This window comes from Triturus cristatus, chromosome 8, assembly GCF_964204655.1.
Source record: "Triturus cristatus chromosome 8, aTriCri1.1, whole genome shotgun sequence".
In the NCBI taxonomy this organism is placed as follows: domain Eukaryota; kingdom Metazoa; phylum Chordata; class Amphibia; order Caudata; family Salamandridae; genus Triturus; species Triturus cristatus.
Window position 1 is genome coordinate 685,029,994 of NC_140591.1, and position 18,188 is coordinate 685,048,181.

The window sequence follows — 18,188 nt, forward strand, 5'->3', positions numbered from 1 at the left end:
TGGGGCTAGACAATCTGGAATTGTGTGATTTAGACCCCTTAAATGGGATTTGCACACACATTTGTGTATAAAAAATAAACTCACTGTGGCCAATTTGTCTTTATTCCATGGTGAAAACACCTGAAAATGTTGATGAACACTCACAAATCTAATGTACTGTATAGAAAACCACCCTAAGATGTAAGGGTACAAGAGAAGGGGTTCTATGCGAGGTAGCGCTGAAAACCAAAACTGTTACATTTTCATAGCTATGCATGTTAGTACTACTGCCACAGATTGCCACAACTCCAGGAATTGTTTAAAAGTTCTTTGAAGGGGAGGTTTGGCTGGGTCCCTGGATGATGTTGACTGGCGAGATGTTATAATGGCTCCTAGAGGGACTCATTACGATGTCAGTAGGTCTGACACCAACTGCTTATCGGACCCACCGACATCTGCCCCTGTGGTCCGCATGGCATTATAATATGGCAGGTAGAGGAATCCGGTGGAGGGACCATCCGCTGTGCTTCCAATGGCGTCAGAGGTTCAGTAATACCTACAATAATGGCGGTGCCTGCTCAGGTACTGCCGTAGGGATTGCAATGTCCCTTTCCACCTGCCATTTCATGGGGGTTCACTAGCCATGAAAAAGCAGGTGGTAAGTGACTTTGGAGGCTCCTAGCAAGGCCCCCTTCTACCCTGGCCCTCTGCTATAGTGCTTGGGGCACCTCTAGTGCCTCCCTAACCATCCCAGTATAAATGAATGGTTGGTTCAGTAGGACGGAATTTCTTTAGTGTTTGTATTGGCTCTGATCAGTAGGAAAAACCAATCAATGGTATACAGTTAACATACAGGCAAACGGACCAACTGGAAATGACACAATGAATTGCAGAAAGTGGACGATATATTATTAGTCATATACCTTATTTCACAATATGAGTACAAGGTAACTTGGTTCTAGATAATGTTCCGCTCGAGCGAGTTGGTTCTTTCGACTACCTGGGAATCAAGCTGTCCCAGGAAATGGCCTGGAAGAAACACTTAGAGAAGGCGTCCCTGAAATGTTCCCAGTTAACCGGGGCCTTGCGGCGGGAGCATTGCCTTTCTTATACCAAGCCTATAGCCCCCGCACTCAAGCTGTATAGTTGCAAGGTAGTGAGTAGTTTGCTTTACGGGGCAGAACTGTGGGCTTCCATAAATGTTAACACTCTTTCCACAGTGGAAAACAAGTTCCTTAGGAGCTTGGTATCACTCCCCCAAAGCACCCCCCTTCTCCCCTTGAAACCTGACCTGGGTGTCAAGTCTATTAATGACCAGGTGAGCTTACGCCCACTGCTCTTTTGGCATAGAATGGTCACAACCCCTGACCTGGCCCCCTATGCCGCTGCTTTTACTGAAGTTTCTGCCCTGTGTAGAAAAAATAACATTGGGTGGATTAAACACATAGATACCATCCGGGCAGGCATAGGTGTGCCTAAGGAGCTAGATGGTCTCTGGCCCACATACTCAAGGGATCAACTAAAATCTCAGTAGTGGGCATGGGTAGAGCAGAAACATTTCATGAAAATCCACCATGGCTGTTTAACTGATGTTTTGATTGACATAAAATCCATCAGCCGGCTAGAAAGCTATCTTGATTTTATTAAAGTGCCGGCAGACAGGAAATTGTACACCCAGCTCAGACATGGCTGTCTACCCATTTAATGCTTTCACTAATTCCTGGCTGGCAAAAAAAACTCAGGCCAAGGGTTGTCCCTCCTGCCCATGCCTGTATGAAACAATAGGCCATGTCTTTTTTTGCTTGCGCTGCCTATGCCAGACCTTGAAGGTACTGGCTAACTCCGGTATGTAGACAAGTTGGGACACGCAGCCACAAAGACGCACTACGCATTTTAAAGTCAGATGCAAGACCACTCTATGCTTGTGCAACTGCAAAATGTCTTGGCCAGTTCTGGGCCATTAGAAGGAGGGTTATATCTACCTCCCCGACTAGTAAGAATAAATCAAACTGAAATTATAATGATTAGTCGGGTCGGGTGTGTACTTTGCACTAGTATTTTGGCTTGTAAATAATTGGTTTTATGTCAAATATTTTAGGGTTTTTTATCTTTTTATTGGTCACTTGGGGCACGGGTTTTAAAATGGCTCTTGTCGCATAATCGGGCCGCATTCATTAGCAAAATGAGATAGAAACAATATCTATCAATGCACTAGCACTTTAGCTTTGTCCCGATAGGCAGAATCATTTAAATGTTGAAATCTGTTTAGCCTTGTTCTCTTATTGTGTTTGTACATTTGTATCATGAATCTGTCAATTTTTATTCGTCTCTTTTCACTTCCAAGAGTCTTTATAGGGAGCATTTCATAGTACCTTTTATCCTGAACACTGTCAACCAAGCTGCATGTGCTTGTCTCTTTTATGGTACTGTAAACCCGAAATAAAGACTTTTATGATGGTGTTAACTGAAAAATATGAGTACAAGTGTAAACAGGTGAAAGAAACATACAGAAAATATTTACATACATAAGCATGTGCCATGTAATACACAAAAATTAACGTCGATCTCGCAGTAACTTGTGCACTATGCTCTCCTATCGCACAGCGAAATCTTCCTTGCTTTTGGGTACTTGATTGTGACTTTGATGGTGTCGGGGCTCATGCCGGCCCTGGACTCCCACATTCTCAGACATGGTGCTGGCAAAAGGGCAGAAGTGCTGCAGATGTTCGTGAGGGGAAAGTGAAAAGGACAAGTTCAGACCTTAGAATGCTCAGTAGGTAGCCAGAGTTGCTTCTGACAGATAGTGACATATGCCCGACTGTGTATGTTCACCCAGTGGTTCTATGTTATTCCTCCTTGAAAGTATGTATGCATTACAAAGTGCCACGTCACGGGCCGTCATGGTCTGAAAGCCCAAGCATGATATTTGGCAACAGCAAATAAAAAGCAAACAGGGTCTGCAGAGTGTCAAGGCTCTGCATTTTCAAACTCTGGTTGCTGCAGCATATAGGGTGAAACCAAATGGCCACCCAGAGCCCTTCCTCCTCATTCTCTCATCTGTCTCTAATCTCTCTTTCCAATCTCTCTCCAGTCTCCTGAAGATCCCAGGCTCCTGTATAAAGCTGAAGGAAGTGACAGAGACGCCAGCAGCAGCCTCCCAGCCTCACAACGGGCCTCGAGACGCTTCCGCTCACGGGCAAATGCACGGTGGCAATAACGGACAGTACAGGCATGATTCTCGCAAATTATCCAAGCTATCAGCCAGATAGAAGGATGGCTGCAATGCCAAACACAGAAGTGGAATGCCATCTGCATTTCCTACAAGTCTCCTGCGCATGACTTAACCGTTGTTCCATCCACATAGCCTCCTTACCAAGGGTAGCACGGCCGGCAGCCACGCGCCCATTGGCCAAGTGGCGAGTTTCCCTCAGACTGATGTATGTTCAAAGTTAATCTGGCTGCAGGATCGGATGTCCACCAATTGCCCCAGCCCCTCTAGCCTGCCTTTGCCCTTCCCTAATATTTGTAGTTATTACTGGATGAGAGCTAGCTGAACACCTCAGGTGCTGTCCAAAGGTGGAACACATTGGAGCAGGTGGAATGCTGCAGGAATGATTGGACTATAGGATGCAATTGGTCTCCCAGTGTCAAATGATAAAACCAAAATGATAAAACCACCTATACACAGCTTCACCAAGTGAAGCAAACACAAACATCGTAATATGCCCATATAAATGGTCGGTTCCTTGTTCTATCATGTGCTGGAACTTAAATTACTGAAATAGCAGAGGCCCACTTCACATCTGTGCAATCAATGACGTTGAATGTGTTATAAATGTCAGGTTATGGTATTTTTTGTGTTGGTTCATTATGGGTGTTGTATTTTGGTTGTTATGTAATGATAGTTCATGTTGGGTTTTCCTTGCAATCGGAGTACAGGCTTGTTTTGTATTACCTGTCTCTCAGACGAGCAAGAGAGGCATTTAAAGGGGCGAGAAACACTGACAGCTTTAACACGCGCTAATGGAACAAATTCATGGTGTCCTGAACGAAGAGCATTTCTTGTTTCAATCTCAATTTAATCTCATGCTGGTAAACTGTAGAATAAAAGTGGAAGCAAATGACAGATATCAGAGCAACGGGAAACACGAAACCTTAAATCGAAATTCGATCAAGTCTAAGAATTCCCAAATAATTGCAAAATCCATGCTCATATTGCCCTAAAGATTAGGTATGGTTTGCAATAGCAAATTCATATTCACAAATAAATGTAATTGTTAGCCATCCACGTGCTTGTTCTCATATTTAAAAAATAAAAAGCTGTGAGAGACTACACAAGTAGTGGACTTTTCGATTTATTGAGACCACTATTTGAAATTATATTACTGACTGAAACCAGTTATTCGACTTCTTTTTTTGGGGGGGGAGCTTAATATTTTAGGGTCAGTACAGGCCTACTTAATTTTTTGCGCGCAAATAGTGGTGCAGGAAATAAAGATACCATGTGGTTCGTTATTTAAGGGGTGCACAATCTGAATGGGAGATTAGCATTCACTTTATAAAGCAGTCAGGTCAGATGGACAAGAGTGTGTGACTGGGGCTTCATAACTGCAAATCAACTTTTGCAAAGTTCACCACCGAGAGGCATATGCAGCTTTCAGACTCTGTAACGACTCCCATATTGCTGAAATTCATGTTCACCACAATCAGCCGCGGTCGGTAGTAGGAGTAACTTCAGGGCGGTGACGTGGGGAGGGGGAGGGGCAGGGTGGGGGGTAGTAAACTATGGATTATGGAGGTTTACAGGTAAATTAACATATAAATTAATAAAACGAATTTCGTTGCGTGCACAGGGAGTGCACGCAACGAAATTCGTTTTATTAATTTATATGTTAATTTACCTGTAAAGCTGCATAATCCATAGTTTACTACCCCCCACCCTGCCCCTCCCCCTCCCCACGTCACCGCCCTGCAGTTACTCCTACTACCGACCGCGGCTGACCACAATAATTGGATTTTATACCCTGTTGAACTTCAAAGAACATGAATTGCTAGACTACTGTGTGGGGATGTATGTATCTGTTCTACGTAGGTTAGCAAATTCTGGATAAACAAGAGTTCTCTGTAAACACAATAATACGCTTCCAGTGCCATCCTGCTCCACAATGACTAACCCGTGCGTTGACACAAAGAAGTCACCTGGAGCGGCCAGAGGCAGCTATTTGCAAGAATGTATGATGTTACAAAAGAAACATTTACAACGCATGCCTTTACAACGCACTTTTTACTTCACAACATCCATTACAACGCATGATTTTACAATGCATGTCATCACAATGCATTTTTAGAAACTACATTTACAACGCATGTCACTACAACGCATGCCATTACAACACATACCATTACAACGCATATTACTTTTAGGACAACAGTAGGGTAAGTGTTGGATAGTGTAGGGGTAAAAATTACTATTCCCACTCCAGTGAGTGCAGCAGTAGGGTAAGTGTTGCATAGTGTAGGGTTAAAAATTACTATTCCCCATTACTTACCTTATAATGTGTTGTAATGGCATGTGTTGTAGTGACATGCGTTGTAATGACATGCGTTGTAGTGAAATGCATTGTAGTGGCTGCGTTGTAATGGCACGCGATGTAAAGGATGTTGTGTTGTAATGACTGCGTTTGTAAAGGTTGTTTCCCATTTGCAAATGCGGAGAGTGGTGTTTGGCCTGCATCTGATTAGGCCTTGGCTAATAAGTAATCATCGGCAAAGGCAAGTAAAAAAAACATTTAGTGCAAGAAGCAAATACTACATACGGGACACATTCCCTCCCGTCACTACTACCAGCAGGCAGGCATGACAGCAGCAGGGAGAGGCACAGGCGCCCCATACTCACGGTTCGCAGGAACTAGATCTCATCCACGCCGCCTTCGACCATGGATCCCAAAGAGTCACCCGTGCAGTGTGCTGTGCTGGCCCCGTCTGCTGGCAGCCCCAAACTCCACACTGCGCAAGACATATTATTGTTAGCAAGCAGGGAGCTTATCCATTCCACGGGCTCCAGGCATATGGGTATAGCAGCAGACCTCAGACGCTCCCCCTCCCTGAACACCTTCAGAAAGACCCTCAAGACCTGGCTCTTCGGCTAAGCAAAACCAGCGGACCCCCCCCCCCCCCAGCGCCTTGAGACCCCCACGGGTAAGTAGCGCACTTACAATTCCCCAGATTGATTGATGGGGTTTTTTTTTGCCACGCATACACGTTGAGCCTCACAAGCTCGAATTGGCTGACATCCTCCTACCTCTCATTGGTTAGAAAGGTTTCACTTTCTTTTGCCTGCACAAGAGGCTCGAGAGGCTGTAAATAACTAGTGCTTAAGTGATTATTCCGCTGGGGATGCAGAGCAGAGGAATGTATTAGTAATTCTGCATTACAAACGTAACACAGAATTATTACATTCCGCCAATCCCGCCGGTGGAATTAAAAATTCCGCCCACCCGTTGACTTGTGTATGCTACGTCTTCCGGCAACCTCTGTAGGGCTAGGACCACATTAATGGTGCCCACTTGCCACAACAGTACCCAGGTCATTGACCACCACAATACTCTTGTGCTGATAGTTTAGAAGTAAGCACAATTCCTTCTTGCAGCCTCTTCAAGGGTGTATCCCTTGCCAAGTCCTGATGAAGACCCAGTTTCTAATCATTTTAAAAAGTGTTGAAATGTCAAATCCTATTTAAATTAACAGCTTAACAAATTTCCATAACACTGAGTTCACTGTTTGTTGTCATATAATTAGTCTATTTGATTTCATTAGCAAGCTCTAGTGTATTTGTTATTCATTGTTTTTCTACCAAGTCCTCTTCATGAGCACTGCACTGTCATTACTCACCTAAAGAAGCACCTATTACTAAAGAAAGTGCATTGTTTATAAATTAGTGTGCACCCTGTTATGTCCTATTTATATGTGTTTAAATGGAATGTTTTTGACCTATAGCTGATTAAGAATTTTGTATAAGAACATTTCAGACAAAATCAATTTGCACATTATAGGTATAAAAATCCCAGATTCTGAGGATTACTGCATTCATTATTGAACAAAAATGTATCCCATCCAGAGCCAGACTGACTCCTTTGGAAGATCGGAGGTGGGGCACTACTGATATGCCTTATGATAGCACACCTGGTATTCTAGGTGGGAAGGGGAATTAACCCTTTTCTTCATATAACCCTCACCAACTCTAGCAGTGGCATGCTTCATGATCGGGTTCACCCAAAATCCTAAATGTCAGGGTGGGTCCAACCATATTCCAGGGAGCACTTATGAAGATTGAGTGTAAGGTGCTGTAACTTTAAAGATAATATTCCTCTCCCACTCTAAAAGTATCCTTTATTAGAAGAGTGAGAGGGAAGAGTAAAAATATATATGTAGGGATACAAGGATGTGATGGTCCTATGACCCTATTGCACCAACGTATTTCAGCCCTGTTCTTCTGGCTTATTGAGGTCCTGGGCTTTGGTCATGGCTACAGACAGGCCAGCGGGACTGGGCCCAAGTCAGGTGCTCTCTTCAGTCTTCTCTGCTTTTGCGGCTTCTTGGTATCCTCTCTCTTCTTAGGTTGTCAGAACCTGCTTCTCTGGTGCCAGGAACGCCCCTAAATAATGAATTTAGAGGCATTAAGGTAGTGTAGGGTAGTAGCCAATGGGCTACTGACCCTTCGTGTCACTATGTGTCCCCTGTATGACCACTTTCTGGGGGAAGTGGGCAAAACCTGGCCCAGAATCCCTAGGTGTGGCATCAGAAAGATGACTACCTCCGAAAATGTGCGCCCACCTCACCGTTTGCCCACCTAAGGGTGTGGTACTAGAGTGGGGGTGGCACGCCTACCTGACTAGCTAATTTTCCCGCCTGTCCAGGTGCCAAGTGGGCTTGGGACAGTGGAGATGACTTCATCTTCTGTGAGGGGAGCCAGGTTTGCATTCCAAAGGTTGTGGTGGTGGCTCCTTTGAAGCCTGTCAGCGCAAGGAGGCTAATCAGCAAGTCTTCCTGTGGGAGGGGGTGTTACTCCCTCTTCCCGGACAGTATTTTGTTCCTGGCCTCTTGAGAGCAAAAGGCTCTCACCCTAGAAGGTCAGAAACTTGTCTTGGGTGGCAGACTGGCAGCGGACAGTCGGCAAGCACCCCAGAGACTGGTAGGTTTTCAGGGGGTGCCTCTAAGGTGCTCTCTGAGTGCATGTCTTAATAAATCCTACACTGTCATCAGTGTAGGTTTAACAAGACAAGATGTTTGGTACCAAATATCGCTATTTTTAGTGAAGATATTATGTATCGGGGGAACTCATTCTCACCAGGGTCCAGTACATGGTTTAAGATGGCTTCCCTGGCCACTTGCACTGGCACCATTAGGATGGACCAGCACAGGGGCATATATGCTTATGCAGATATGTCCTCATATCTAATATTAAGCACCCTGCCTTAGGGCAGTCAAGTCTTCTGTAGGGTTCACTTACAAATATCATATGCAGTGGTAGGGGACATGGCACACAAGGATGTGTGACATGTTGAATTTTTACTTTTGTCTGCATCAAGACACGCAGCCTGACAGTCGTGCATGTGCTTGGTGAGTGGTCCCTTAAGGTGGCACAATTTGTGCTGCAGCCCATAGGGACCCTCAGACCCTAGGTGCCAGGGTACCATTTACTGGAGACCTAGAGAGGGTGCTAAAGGTGCTGCTAATTATGAGAACAATTGCTCAGTTTTGGGAAAGAGCAATGGCACTGGGGACCTGCTTAGCAGGAGCACAGTACACTTTCACTCGAAATCCCATTATGTGCCAGGCAAAAAGTGGGGGCAACCATGTCAAAAAGGCACACTTTCCTACATAGTTTGATTCCTTTATTAAGGATTTCCTTTATGGATTACATGTAGGTTGTAGAATTAATGAGCATTTTAAAAAAACTGTTAATGTAGCACGATTGTGGGCCTTAAGCTTACAGTCAAGACATTTAATATTAAAGTGAAAGTCATTTTTCTGCATGTTTTTTCTTCTGCAGCTACAGCCCAAAGGCATTTATTTGTTAGTATAAAGAACACTGTATTTCAGAGATAGTGAGGCAAGGAAGAACTTTGCAAGGTCAAACAATTTTAATAAAGAACAAATGGAGTGTTACTTGTTGGTACTGTCAGATGAAGGGATGACTCCAGAGAAGTGGAGAAGGGAAAATGTTCAAGGCGGCAAGTTCTTTTTTGGTAAATGGAAAAGTACTATGATGGATATGAGGTTATATTTCTTAAATGTTCTTTGTGCATTTTAATTAGTGAGCCCACCTTGGGTCTAGTCAGATTCTCTTTAGACTTTGAGAGGTACGTACCTCTATTGTTATCTCTGATTGTATGGCTTCATGCCATACATGACTCTTTACCTATAGAACTTCTGATGCTGCCATCTTTATTGCTTCCTTAATTCAATAGGGTTTCCCCATCCTTAGTGGGTTTAGTAGATGTTGCAAATATTTTCCATTTTTGAGGAGAAGGATCGAAACCATTCATCTAGTCATCAAATCCTTTTCCTTATTTTCTGCATAGCTGCCACCGAAATTCTCATATGCTCCTTGCTGTTGAGGATGAGTATTGTACGCCACTTTGATCTTACTTGAAATTTTGTACTTTTATAGTATGTTCTTGAGACTGATTTATAGTAGTTTGGCTTTGAGCTTGTAATTACCCTTGTGACTGCACGTTACTGATTCATATTTTTTTTGTGTGGTCTTTTTTTTTTTGACAACAAACTTTATTGGCATTTGTAAGGACACCGGGGAATTCGTCCCCATACACGGTACCAAGATGAAGAAAAGAACAGTGAGAAGTGGCATCCTCGTTCAGCCCCCCCCTGGTCTGCAGAACATCAGACCCCCAAACCCTCCCCCCCACCCGCACATCACACCCGCCCACGGTCCAACACAGATATGCAATATTTCCTATCCGCATGAGCTCCATATTCCAATTACCCATCCACAATGCACAGGGCCCGGGGCCCCGAAGGGGGACTCACCGGGGCTCTGATTAGCCTCTCTATTGGGTCCAATGGCACTGCATCCCCCCGCACAGACAACACAATACCCCGATATCGCGCCCATCTCTTCCAGACTTTACCATGCTTACTCGGACAACCCCTTGCCAAGAATACCGCCTCTTCCGCAGACATGCAGCGATCTAGTGCTTTCTTCCAGGCCTGAACCGGGGGCGGGGCAGAAGACTTCCAATGCTGGGCAATATCTCGCTTGGCCAGCGTCAATCCCAAAAACAGGAGGTGTCGCTTATAGATGTTGCCCCCTATCTCCTCGGTACAATGCAACAGTGTTAAGCGGGGATCGGGGGGAAGCTCCCAACCCAGCACCCCCCCCAGGCAGGACAGAACCGCCGTCCAGAACGGGCGCAGCCGCCCACAGTCCCACACCGTGTGCAAGAATGTACCGTCCCCATCGCCGCAACGGAGACACGTGGGGGACCCAATTAAGTGTATGCGCCAAAGGCGGTGCCGGGTGTAATACGCCCTGTGCAGGTATTTGAATTGTATGAAGCGGTATTTGGTGGCCACCGCAGCATATCGCGGACCCGCTGTAGCGTCTGCCCAGTCATCCTCCGTGAGCGCGAGGATATCGCGCTGCCACGCCTCCTTGGTATTATCTAGGGTAGTGTTCATGAAGGTTGTCAGAGTCTGATAAATATGGCGAATTTTGTGATCCCCGAGGTCTCCCATCAACAGTCTACCCTCTAGCGGGTGGAACTCTGGCAGAGTGTCTAGGTGCTAGATGCTAGGTGCGAGGGCATGCCGCAACTGGAGATATTTGTGAAACTGGGATTTATGCAGCTCAAAATCGGCCTGCAGCATCTGAAACGACTTAAGCGACACTCCCTTCATTACATCCCCCAGCGAGGAGATCCCTATCATGTCCCAATAGCGAAAGCCCTCCAGACTTGCCATCTCCTTGAGCAGGGTACCCTGCCACAATGGGGTGGCCCGCGTAAGCCTGCCGCGCCAGCCAATAGAAATGACCGATTGCCGCCAGATCCGGATCACCGTAGCACACGCCGGGGGCAACCGGTCCAGCGAGGAACGGCTATAAAGAAAATGCAGCAGAGGCCTCTCCGCCAATGCGGCCCGGTCCAATGCGTAGGCTGGATCCGCGGGGGAGGCATACCACCAGTCATTTATGACTAGGAGATGCGCGGCCCTGTAGTATGCCTGAACGTCCGCCACCGCTATGCCCCCGCAGTAGGTAGACTGCACACACGTCACCAAGGCCACCCTCACCGGCCCGCCATGCCAGAGGAATTCATTCAAAAGTGCATTCAGCTGGCGGAACCACGCCTGGGGCACCTGGAAGGGGTAGTGTTGGAGATGGTACAAGAGACGCGGTAACGTCACCATCTTGAAAATGGCCGATCGGCCGTAGAGGGAGAGTGGAAGATGCGACCACACCCTAGTTTCATTGCAGACTTGGGTCAGCAGGGGCGCAATATTCAGAGTCCAAGCAAGATCCGGCGTGCGGGTGACCCGCACTCCTAGGTATTTGATATGGTCCAGGGCCAGCACTAATTGAGAGGCCCAAGCCTGGCTTCTCTGGTCACCATACAGGGGAAACAGAGTGGACTTAGCCGGGTTAGCCACGAGGCCCGACGTCTCGCCGAACACCCGCAGAATCTCAAGCACCCGGGGCCCAGAGGCCCACGGGTCCACCATAAAGAAGATGACATCATCTGCATATAGCGCGATACGATCAGAGTGGCCCGAGGGCCAGTCCATACCCCGAAGGACCGTTTTTTGTGTGTGGTCTTAATGATTACACAGTAACTTAAGATTAAAATTGTTGATAACCCCTTTTCCTCTCAGGCTACTAAAAAGGTCTATTTACCAGAGCTGAAGTGGAAGGAACTGCCTGGAGCACTCTCAGATGGTAGCATACAGAGGATTGCTAGTAACTGAAGCAACCTCAGTCCCTAGTGTCCATGTTTCGATTTGGAGAATCGGTGTTGCTGATGTTCCAGTGAGTCGAGAGTGAGTTGTAGCAGCGGAGGAGTGAGTATTAATATGGTTGTGTATAAGATGCTTATGCTGAGCTTGCAGTGTTTGTCACAACTGTGTGGTGTCTTGCGGAGATTGTATGATGTGATAATGTTTTAGATTATCGTGTGAGTGTAGCACTTATTGTGGGAAAGTTGTTATTGGATCCAACTTGGCCTAAGACTCCAGGATGATAATAAAAAGTGTAGAAGACACTATATTGTAATTGTCTGCTGAGATTTTGTGGAGTTTGTCATGAGATGTCGCCGACAGCCCAATCAAGATAGGGACATTTACCTTTTTATGTGAAAGTGAGGTATGATTAGTGTGGTGGACATTTTGAGCAGAGGAAATCTATAATGATCAGAGGGATCCCACACAGGACAAGGTTTTATTTGGCTGTGTGTTTTTGTTACTTTTGTATGATTGTTTTCTGTTGTTCCTTTAGTAAATCAGACAAATGTTTCTTGTTGCTATTTGCATTGTATTTAGTTGCAAGCATATTGCGGAAAAGGGAGCATACATGAAATTGTAAAGGAGGGTGAGCTGCTGCAAGGAGTGAGATTGTAATCACAGTGTGCTGCACTGGGATAGGTTGGTTGGTGTGAAGCTGCTTTGTTATTGACTCTCTATGTCATGAGGTGGTTATTAGTTGATTTGGAACAAGATTTTAAGTAAAATATAGATTTTTGTCTTGAATCAAAACATTTTTTTAAAAAGTTGTACGAAATTTGTTAGAGAAATTTTCAGATTCCTCTTAGAGGGGGGAGAAGCAAAGCCTTGAGACACTGCAGGATATTATATGGCGATAAATGTACGGTTACACACATGTATTTGGCTAGAACAATGGCCCAAGATCACGGAGAAAGAAGGTGCACTGGTGTTTTCACGTTATTGTAAATTTAATCTGAGAATTATTGAACATTGGAAGAGAATCCTTCATGAGGTGAAACTACAACCTAGACCCACACAATTTGAAGTTATTAACACTTCGAAGCATTTGGCTCAGGACACAGAAAAAGAGAGATATCAGGGATGAGTAAAAAAGGCAGTGTGTAGTTACGCGGATGCAAGGTGGGATGCATAGCAGAATAGGTAAGCAACTGACATGATAGAAGGAGCTAAAATACATCCATTATTGCAAAGCGGAGAAGTGGAAAGTGGGACTGAATAAAGAAAGAAGGCTAAAACAAGAGAATCCAGAGTGAAAGAAGAAAACAGTGATAGTGACACTAGTGACAGTCTTTAAATGTATTAATGTCTAACCGACCAGCTCCATATAATGATATTCAAATGGAGGTAGGTGTGAGCGAGGTTGAATGTGGGAATATTGGATTGTCTACTGGACCAGTAAGTGCAATCCCTGGTATGTTCGGGGTCTCTCTTGTACACATGGATGAGAGCCTGATGAGGACTATTACAGTGAATCAAAACATGATAGGAGAAAATGCAGGGACTTGTGTTTCTTGGTCCCCCACTGTCTCTTAAGTCCCGAATGCACTTACAGTTCCTGTAACCATAGGGCCAGAGGTTTCTGTATATAACACTGGTTCTGGGGGAAAGGGGATTCAAATCTTAGCTCAACAACAAGCATCATAAATCCCCTGAGTTGGAAGGTGAAATAATCCATCCCTTTAAGTCCGATTAATGCAAGTTCTCCTTGTGGCCCAAGTATAGACCGATCAGTGCATAAGACTGGACTTGAATCTTTAAGATCATTCCCGTGGTTACCAGATCTGGGTTTACTTACTTAGGAATATGCAGAGTAGCACACCTAAAGTAAAAGAGGTATCTAACCCCCTGAGGTTTGTCCCGAGCCTAATATTCAGGAATTGGAAGACTTTTTGAAAGTTCTTAATGCTACATCGAATGAGAGTGGGAGTACCGAAGTGAGTCAAGGAACTCTTCAGGCGTCTTTGAAAGTAAATTTGGTGGATATGGGAAAAATAAAGTTTGGAATTGGGTGAAATGATAAGTGGTTGTCTTCCATTAGATTGAATGAAAAAGTTTCAGCAGAGTGAACTTTTGTTAATGAGTAAGGATAGTTACTAGGAAAGCAAGAAAAGCCCATTATAAATTATCTGAATTAGCTCAGAAATATGAGGTAGGTTTGAAAAAGACAAAGGCTTTACAGAAAAGCTACCATCTCGCTTTCAGTGATCAGGACATAGAACATATGAGAATACCAGGGATGAAAATGCAAAGTTGGGAATTAATTCACAATATCCAAATCTGGAGCCAATTAGAGAAGTGGGAATTTAAATGGTTAAAAAGAGTGACTCCATTGAGAGATGGGAAGAAGGAACCCCCTGGGCCTGCTGGAGGGCACTGCAGTGCCCTCCGTTGTTGGACAATCTTCGGGAGATGCAGAGACTGAGGTTTCCTAAATATCACAGATGCTTAAAAGAAAATCACTCATCTGTGGAGTGCAGTGGGTTTGAGGGGCAAGAATGTACCCCGTGAAGGGGAACACATGTGATGACTCACGCTCAGAGCCCAACAGTGTCGTGGTAACATTGTGACAAGCTGGTCACAGGCTAGTAGAAGAATATGAGTGGTGCCTATACTCCTGTTTATGTTTATGATTTGTAAAGTGCATGACTGCCCAAGGGCTTCCCCACGCTACTGAGTGCTGAACTGGGTAACCATACCTACTAATGCATTCAGAGAGGGAACAACCAGGTCTTTAGTTTTTTCTAAAGGTTGATTCATCTTGCAGTGATCTAAGGCCGAGTGAAAGACCGTTCCACAAATTAGTTACCATGTGTGCAAATTATCTTCCTCCCCATCTTGTCCTTTTGACTTTGGTTGTGCTGAAGAGATGTAGTGTAGTTGAGAGGATCTTAAGAGACTGGCTGGAACATATGAAGATACCAGATTTCTGAGCTTTACTGGACCTTTGTTCTTTATGGCCCTGCATGCAATACAAAGGGATTTGAACTTGATTCTTGCCTCAATCGGTAACCAGTGGAGCTGTTTGAAGGATTCTCTTACTGGAACGTGGCTTGGAACCTTTAGCAAGAGCCTAGCTGCCACATATTGCACGACCTGAAGTCTGCTTATTACATGCTTAGGTGAGCCCACATAAACAGAGTTGCCATACTCTAGACTCGAGGCTATGAGGGACTGAATCACAGTTTTTTTTAAATGATCTGGGATCAATGCTATTATCTTCCTGATCATTTTGAGTAGCCCAAAGCAGATTCTAGACAATTTGTTTGCTTTACAATCCATTGGAAGGGCTCTATCCAGCCAAACTTCCAGTTTTTTATAGGGGATTTGTGGCCGGGGGGTGGTTTGAGAATACCATTTGGCCAATTTTCCAATGCTCTGGGTGAACTTGCGTGTGTGAAGTGGAGCATGGAGAGGTGCGTAGCCATGCTTTGTAATGACCCACTAACATGTGGAACTGGGTGACTGGTGAGCACCTAAGGGGATATGGGTATGCCTGGCTTCAAGGCAATACACTCATCAGCTGGCGAGGTATGGCAGTTATGAGCAACTGGATTATATCTTTACCCATTCGGGCAGTGAGAGTTGATTCCGTGATACCGGGTATCTGGTGCAAGGCATTTCCGATCACTACCTGGTAGTTGCAGCACTCTCGGACCCTACTAGGGACTATGTGCTTCCCTCCAAGATAGCTGCATGGTGCTTGAAGGATAGGGACATCCAAGATGCAATACGTGAACATACGGAACACTACTTACATGAAAATGCGGGGTCGGTAGACTCCACTTGTATTTTGTGGGAGGGCTCCAAGACAGTATTGCGGGATCAAACCCAAGATGTCTTAGGGGTACAGAGAAAGGAACGGGCCATCAAGTGCAAATCATGAGAGAGAGATATATCTCCTTCCTCAAAGCACAATGGCAAAAGGGGTGGAACCTGACTCTCACCTGACTCATAACATACAGCTGAAACAGTGGGAGCTGAGGGACTTAGTGGAGGATAGTGCCTGAGTGCATATACTGGCCATACAGAGAAGACTATATGATGTGGGCGATAAGGCCAACAAGCTGTTAGCTTTCTTTTAAAAGAGCAATAAGGGCAGAAACTGTGTGCAAGAAATCCGGGGTTCGGGGGGGGGGGGCGTCCTGCACCACAGGCTAGAAAATAGCAGAAACCTTCATGTCATGTGATGAACAAGTATATGCTTCCAGGACTGCTTGATCTGGTCGAGACCGTGCAGAGATTCTGAGGCACCTCACTCTTCGCACTCTCTCCTCAGAGCACAGAGATATGATAAAACAGTGTTAGACCTTGGCGTGGGTCTCCCTTCCATTTTTGTTGCCTCATATGTTTTTGCTGGTGTTAGATGCTTTGGGCACTGTGCCACTGCTGTCCAGCGCCACCAAACAGGAACTGATGGTGGACGAGATAGGAGCAATTAAGGGATTACAGTCTGGCAAAGCAGCTGGCCTGATGGCCATCTGGCAGAACTTTATAAATGTACAGCAAATAAAGCTACACCCTATATGCTTAGTATGTTCCACTATGCCATACAAGAAGGACCTTCTAGTATACCAGTGTAGTGCTGTGATTGTGGTTCTCCACAAGAAAAATAAACCACCAATAGCCTGCAACCCTTATAAGCCAATATCGCTTTTAAATGTTGAAGGCAAGGTCCTTGCGAATACCTTTGCTAATAGACTGGTGAATGTAATTTCTACGGTCATCCATCCGGGTCAAGCCGGATTTATGCCTCGTCGAGGCACAAGAAACACAATTGATGGACGGAATGCAGAACAAATCAAAACATTCACCCCCAGTCAAGATAGCTGGGTTAAATCCACCATTCTATTGCTCACCATGGCACCCCCGTTTAGACCTGGCCATATGCAAATCAGTCTTGACCCTGTGCCTGGAACAGTCCAGCCCGAACTGCCAAGCTAGGTCTTCCCTGGATCGGAAACAAGCATCCTAGGATTGGCTACAGGGTTTCACACCTCAGCAGCCAGAATAGCTTGAATCCAGTGGCATAATGAGCCTGGGACCTACGGCTGGGCATACCCAGCACACTTAGGGCGAGGAAGCAAAAGACACTCAATTGATGGACAGAATGCAGAACTAATCAAAACATTCACCCCTAGTCAAGAGATCTAGGTTAAATCCATCATTCTTTTGATCGGAAACAAGCATCCTGGGACCAGTTTCGGGGCACTAGACTGAACCTGAGACATCTGTACAGGGTACTACATATGACAGCAGCCACCCAGGTGGGGGAGGCCACATTGCTCTCACTTGATGCACAAATGGCTTTTGTAGCATCAAATGGCCATACTTGTTTGTAGCCCTGTCTAGGCTTGGCTTTGGACCCAAGTTTTGCTTCTGGGCCAGGCTCCTATATCAGGGTCCCATGGCTAGGGTGCTGGTCAATGGTGTACATTCTCGTACTTTCGCTCTCTTCAGGGCCACTAGACATTGTTGCCCCCTATCACCAATGGTTTTCACCCTGGCCTTGGAACCTTTGGCAGCGTAGATATGTCAAGGCCCTTTGCTTTGGGGGATTCAGGGAGACAGCGCATGGGAAGAATATATCTCGCTTTATGCAGGTGATATTCTGCTGTATGTGACACACCCATGCCATTCGATCTATTCTGGAGTTGATCCGGCTACCAGATAAACTGGGCTATGTATCTTATTTTTCCCCTGGCTGAAGGGGGGCTGTTTTGCTGCCTGGGTGCGAGGCCCCTGTAGTAACGGGGGGTTTTCAATACTTGGGCATATACGTGGCCAGAAATGCCAAGGAGTTTCTAAACTGCAATCTGCTCTGTCAGTTACAGTGTATAGGTGAGGACATAGCCCAATGGAAGACAGTACCCGTCTCTCTTATGAGTAGAGTGGTACTCTTTAAATGATGACCCTCCCCAGCATTCTATATGTTCTGCAAAACACCCCTTATAGGATTCTGCCTGAGTTCTTTCGCAAGGTGAATAGTGAATTGCACAAGTTGCTGTGGGATGGGGGCAAATCTCGGATATCCCTTGCTGAGCTGCAGCGGCAGGTATATGAAGGGGGTTTGGCGATTACGGACATTCACATCTATTACTGGTCAACACAATTGATGGTAGTGAACGATTGGGTGATCAGGGACATCAAGGACCCAGCGTTTCAGATGAATCTAGGTGTAATGGTGGACCGGG